This window comes from Pinus tabuliformis, chromosome 7 (assembly GCF_031772625.1).
Source record: "Pinus tabuliformis cultivar Carrire ecotype Pingquan chromosome 7, CPIR1, whole genome shotgun sequence".
Lineage (NCBI taxonomy): Eukaryota > Viridiplantae > Streptophyta > Pinopsida > Pinales > Pinaceae > Pinus > Pinus tabuliformis.
Window position 1 is genome coordinate 1,165,410,742 of NC_142293.1, and position 7,010 is coordinate 1,165,417,751.

Below are 7,010 nucleotides of genomic sequence, written 5' to 3' on the forward strand. Positions count from 1 at the left end.
GTTCATAAGTGGAGAAATGGAAATTTGGCAAACAACTAATCAAAGACGTGAACAGCCGAACGAATAAAGAATGTTTCTTTTGTTTCACTATAAGTTTGGGTTTATAAGTGGAGAAATGGAAATTGGATTTATAAGTGGAGAAATGGAAATTTGGCAATAAAAGAGAAATGGAAATGGAAATTTGGCAAACAACCAATCAAAGACGTGAACAACCGAACGAATAAAGAATGTTTCTTTTGTTTCGCTACAAGTTTGGGTTTATAAGTGGAAAAATGGAAATTGGGTTTATAAGTGGAGAAATGGAAATTTGGCAATAAAAGAGGTGAACAACTAATTAAAGACATGAACAACTGAACGAATACAGAATATGCACACACACTCTTGCTTTTGTTCTATTATAGATTTGGGTTTTTAAGTAGAGAAATGGAAATTTGTTTTTTTCGCTGAAGCAAGCGCCGATCCTTCTAATTCATTAATTCAAAAGAAAAATTACATATTGTACATAAAACCTGATCCTTTATAAGAATTCAGGAAAAAACCCTACCTATTTTGGACCTGCCTTCCGACCCACCACCTATCCTACCTATGCTGACTATATACCCATTGGGATTAGAGCCAGGACTCACCAAGAGGAAGAAGAGCGCTCCTACCAACCAATAGCCAGGAATACACAATAGACAGAGCCCTACCAATTACCAGTATCCTTCTAATTCATTAATTCAAAAGAAAAATTACATATTGTACATAAAACCTTATCCTTTATAAGAATTCAGGAAAAAAGGAATCCCTGCCAATGACCAAGACCCCCCAAGTTACTACAGTGATCACCAAACTTCTGAGAAATAAACATGGAAAGGCTACAAGAGCCCCCACCCACTAGGGAAGTTCTGGATAAAACACACTTCCCAAAGCCAACATACGACCATAGACACCTCCGACTGCACAAAATCCACACACCACAAAAGAGGGAAAAAACGTGCCAAACTGGATGAATGGATAGAGCCCACCTGGCCCCACAAAAACAACACATTTGATCCCAACCGTTGATCTTGGCTGCTAGATCCAACGGCCATAAATCATATCGCACAACCTAACACGACTAAGAGATGGTGTGCGATCGAAGGCGGTTTCAAAGTCAACCAACCTGCCATGTGTTACAATCTATATGGGATCGCTCCTGAAACTACAAAACCATAAACTGCTCATGAATTGCGCGATCTCCAGAAAATCGACCATGCTGTGGTTTTCAAGCCCGAAAGCAAAAAGAGGGAAAATTCCAGTTGCTGGAAAAACTAATCACGCATTCTATTTATTCTTGCTATAGAATCAAAATCCGATACTATGCTTGTTTGGGAAAAAACCCAGCAACTTGTCTGCCGATGAACTGAGAACCTCGTTCAACTGATTCCGGGATAAAATGAGACATACTTTAGCTTGCCTTTCTACCAAGTACATACTGATAGGTTGTATAAGTTCTTGCTGGAAAAATCAATTCATGCTTGTCAACCTGGCCCAATATCTAAACACTTCTCTGTCCTCTGTGGCTTGTTCTTCGTAGAGAACCTTTAAACAGTTTTGAGGTATCTCCTGCCACTTTTTCACCATTTCGCCATCAGCATTTTTCACCCCTTGGTTGGCCAGAAGGTCCGCTAGTTTATTGGCAAATCGTCGGACATGGTTGAAGCTAACCATTCGAAGCTGCTGGAGGTGAACGTGGATTCTTTGGTAGACCTGGATTAGTTTCCAATGAGTAGGGACTTTCTCTCGTCGAGTACCGTAGTTGATTCTTTTCACAGAGTTAATGGTAATCTCTGAGTCCGCTTCTACAATGACATTTGAGCCATGGTTCTGGATCAGAAACTCTAGCCATTGTTCCAAAGCCATTAATTCTGCCATATTATTTGTGGCTCTTCCCAAATGGCAGTGGAAGATAAAGATAATACTGCCCTTTTCATCTCTTAAAACTCCTCCAAAACCAGTTGTTCCCGGGTTGCCTTTTGAAGCCCCATCAATGTTGTATTTCAGATAGCCTTTCGGTGGTGGTTCTCAAAAATCCTTCTTTGTATCCATAGTTATGTCCTTCCTAATCAATCCTTAGGGAATAATCCCTTTCATTCCCAGTTGTCTGAGAATTCTCAGCGCAGTCTTAGAGGGGGGATTTTTTGGGAGATTGCATACTGTGATACAAGCTGTCTCCCTGAGCTGTTTTAGGATCTGATCAAATAGTCTATGAGGAATAACCTTTTCATTCTTAAAAATTCTTTTATTTCTTTCTTTCCAAACATTCCAGATAATGAAGCTTGGCGTGAAGGCCCAAGCCAAATTAAGCAACTCATTCTCCGAATAGTTTCCTCTCCACTTGTTTAGGGTATTTGTGATACTACTTCTGTCCCTATCTGTCTGTTGGAAAATGGTAGAGAAAGAATCCCACAACCAGGTGGTGTAAGAGCAGTTGTTAAGAATGTGCTCCATGGTCTCCTCCTGCTCTTCATAGAGCTGGCATCTGGAAGGCCCCATAACCCCCCTTTTCCTAATGTTGTCCCAAGTTAAAATTTTCTTATGATGAACCAACCACGTGAAAAGCTTGATCTTCATCCAACCTTGGTGCTTCTAGAGGTGCTGCCAGGTATTTTCTGGAACATTGGAATCAAGCTCAAGGAGAATACCTTTAGCTTCCTTAAGATTAAAGGTGCCTTTATTGTTATTGCCCCATCCCAATTGATCCTGCCCCTCTGTTACTAAAATAATTCTTTGTTTAAGCAAGCTCCCAAGAGCCTCTACTTTAATTTTAATGGGGCTATCATCTCTGCAGTCAATTTTTCTCTAGCTTCTCCACTTTCTGGAGTTCTGAGCAGGATCCCAGAAATCCTTAACTTTGTTTAACCCTTGGGAATCTGTTTCTTGCTTGAGGCTTAAAAAATCCTTTGTTAACAGTGTTGGCTCTTGTTGCCATTTGTCCTCCCAAAAGAGTGCAAGATCTCCTGCTTTGATTTCCCAAAAATTGTTTTTTTGAACTAGGCTTCTATTTTCCTAGGCTCTGTTCTAGATGTGAGATCCTTTTAAATTTCCAGACATTCTTATGAGATCATTAGTGTGCCAAGAGCTGGCATATTTATCTTTCCAGATCCTTGCCCACTAGGCTATTGGCTCCTGAACCCATCGCCAACAAAGCTTGGCTCCTAGCGCTTTACTAAGAATCTCCTGATCATCCAAGCCTAGACCCCCATGACTCTTGGGTTTACAGATTTTATCCCAAGAGACTAGGGCCCACTTCTTCTTTGTTTCTTCCTTGCCCTAGAGGAAATCTCTTTGCATATTCCTGAATTGATCTAAAACTCCTTTGGGAGCTAGGAGGGTTGTTAACATAAAAACCGGGATAGATTGCAAAACCGCCTTTGTTAGAACCAACCTGCCTGCCAGGTTCAAGACTCTGAAGGTCCAATTTTTGACTTTGTCCTACAACTTATTAAGAACCGGTTCCCAGATACTCTTGTGCATAGGTCTGGTAGTGAGAGGGATTCCCAAATACTTTGTGGGGAGTGAATCCCTTTGGAAGCCAAGAATTCTTGAAATATTTCTCTGAATAGCAATGTTAGTGTTTAAGAAGAAGATTTTTGACTTAGAGAGATTGACTTCCATACCTGTAGCCATGGAAAATTCCTTCAGGATTTTACTGTAGGCTAAAGCTTCTTTGACTGTGGGGATTCCTTGCAACATGGTGTCATCAACAAATTTTTGGTGAGTCAGAGCTTGACCATGCTCAGATAATTGAAGACCTTTGATTTTGCCCGTTTCCCTGGCATGCTTAATGGATCTGCCAAGTCCTTTCATCATGAGAATAAAAAGAAAGGGAGAGAGCGGGTCTCCCTGCCTGAGACCTCTAGAAGGAATGAAAATATCTGAGGGAGAGCCATTCACCAAAATTGAAAAGCTGGATGAATTCACCAGAGCCATGACCCATCTGACCCATTTGTGATCGAAACCAAAAGCAGTGAGAACCTTCTTGATGTAAATCCAATTCACCTTGTCATATGCTTTGGCGATATCCAATTGCATGATCATCCCCGCCTGCTTTTTACTAGTAAGCATGTGTATCACCTCATGGGCTTGAATAATGTTATTTAAAATTTGTCTGCCCTCCACATAACCTACCTGTTCCTCTGACACTAAGTAAGCCTCCAAATTATTTCCTCTTGTTCGCATAAATTTTCCCTTTCTTGATGAAACTCAAATCCATTGAGCCATTTCCTATGAATTTGTTTTATTTTTTGAATGGAACATTTGGTTTCCTAGATGAAGATCATATATGGAATTTCTTGTTTCATTCTATAACTTAGCATTCTTTGTTTTCTTTTACTACCTATACCTATAATATTCTAGGATGTGAACTTCATAATTCAATATTTGTAAATGAGTAACTGGTTAGGTCTTTCAACTTACCTGAGTCTATCATTAACTTTCCACACTCCATCAAGAGGTCCTTTTTCTTTTTCCTACCCCTTTTCTTTCCTGCATTTCTGGTAGCTAATCCTAGAGTTGATTTACTTGTTTTCACACCTCTATACTCTTGCTTGTCAATGGTTTTTCCTTTATCTAACCCCCTTTCCTGATTTTTCCATAAAAACAACTGTTGAATTCTATTGCAATCTTCTTGGGGTAGTGAATCTATCCCTCCTGTGGTTCCCTGCATCAAGAACCCTTCCAGATCTAGGTGTTCCTTATCTATAATTTCTTGAAGTTCATGGTCCTCCAGATCTGTTTCACTCTGGGTCATTTCTTGATCCCTCTCTAGTTCTGTTTCACTCATCATAGTTTCTTTCTTATTACCAATCTCTTGTGTTGGGTTGTAGTTTTCTTCCTTTTCGTTTTCATTAGGGTTGTCCTCCATAGATTGGTCTTCATTTGCCATTTCTTCATTCTCTTCCAGTGCTTGATACCTATTTTGACTGGCCTTTTGACCCTCATTACAAAGATGCTTTGGTCCTTTTTTTCCTCCTTTTCCTCTACTTGCCACTTTCTGAAAGCTTTATGTGTCCTTTATGGCATTTTGTTTGCTCCTGTTGTTTGCTCTATTAAGAGGGCAATCTCTCAACAAGTGTCCATGTTCGTGGCATTTATGACATCTGAACGGGATGTGCTCATAGTCCACTGTTTGCACCCAATCCTCATCAAAAACTTCCAGGATGACTTCATTTGTAAGGGCTCTAGATAGATCCATTTCTACATAGATTCTTGCATAGGAAGTGTATTTGCCCCTTCTTGTGGCTTCTGAAGCTTTGACAAAATGACCTAGTTTATTGCCAATGGCAGCAAGCGATTCAGTTTGCCAATAATCAAGAGGTAGAGAATAGAGCCTTTCCCAGACAGGTACTGAAGTGAAAGTCTCTCGCTATGGAACAAAGTTCATTATCCAAGGGCACATATAGAGGCCGGTTGCTACATAAAAGTAGGGTCCTCCTTTGAATATTTTGTCTTTATCTTGGATGCTTGTGAACACCATGGTGAAGAATCTCTTTGACCCAGGATGCAGATCGAAGCTTCCTTTGGGTTTCCAGTGGTACTTGATCCATATCTATAAATCCTTTTCCGTGGGCCATAGTCCCATGAATTTGCAGATTATAGCGTAATTCCCCATATGTTCCCTATGTGCCTATAGTGCAGAATCATTTAGCACTACTTTAGGAGTAGTATCCGTTTTGGGTCTGCATGGTCCCTTTTGTTTATTTTCCATTGTTCTCTAGCTTTTGTCTTCTTCCTCCTTATCTTTAGTGCTGACATTTTCCTTGGGCCTAACCCCATCTGTCTCCTTTTCATTATTATTTTTTTCCTCTTCCACAAAACCTCTAACATTACCCAGTGGAGACTTGCCTCTGCTGGCTACAGCCTCCTTGTAGGAGGGAGTGGAGCTCCCTCCTCTGTGGCCATCCATTAGGAGCAAGCACTGAAACTCTCATAAACCCTAGCTGCATGTTTTTCTCTCGCTCCTCTCTTGGCACTCCCTAAAACAACAATGGTTGTGTCGGCCAAGATACCGTAGAGAAATGAAATTTTATTTTGAGTATAAAAAAGGAAATAAAAATGATTTGGAAATATATTTTTTATGTTTTAAAATTGTTTTAGGTATTAGGAGAAATGAAAATTTGGCAAACAACCAATCAAAGATGTGAACAATGGAACAAATAAAGAATGTGCACGCACATTCTCATTTTCTTTTGTTTCGCTATAAGTTTGGGTTTATAAGTGGAAAAATGGAAATTGGATTTACAAGTGGAGAAATGGAAATTGGATTTACAATTGGAGAAATGGGAATTTGGCAATAAAAGAGAAATGGAAACAAAAATTTGGCAAACAACCAATAAAAGATGTGAACAACCAAACGAATAAAGAATGTGCCCACACATTCTTATTTTCTTTTGTTTCGCTATAAGTTTGGGTTTATAAGTGGAGAAATGGAAATTTGGCAATAAAAGGGTGAACAACTAATCAAAGACATGAACAACTGAATGGATATAGAATATGCACACACACTCTTGCTTTTGTTCTATTATAGATTTGGGTTCTTAAGTAGAGAAATGGAAATTTGATTTTGAGTATAAAAATGGAAATAAAAATGATTTGGAAATATATTATTTATGTTTTAAAATTTCTTTAGGTATTAGGAGAAATGAAAATTTGGCAAACAACCAATCAAAGACGTGAACTGCCGAACCAAGCACATTCTTGTTTTCTTTTGTTTCGCTATAAGTTTGTGTTTATAAGTGGAGAAAAGGAAATTGGGTTTATAAGTGGAGAAATGGAAATTTGGCAATAAAAGAGGTGAACAACCAATCAAAGACGTGAACAACTAAACAACTAAACGAATATAGAATATGCACACACACTCTTGCTTTTGTTATATTATAGATTTGGGTTTTTAAGTAGAGAAATGGAAATTTGATTTTGAGTATAAAAATGGAAATAAAAATTATTTGGAAATATATTTTTTATGTTTTAAAATTGTTTTAGGTATT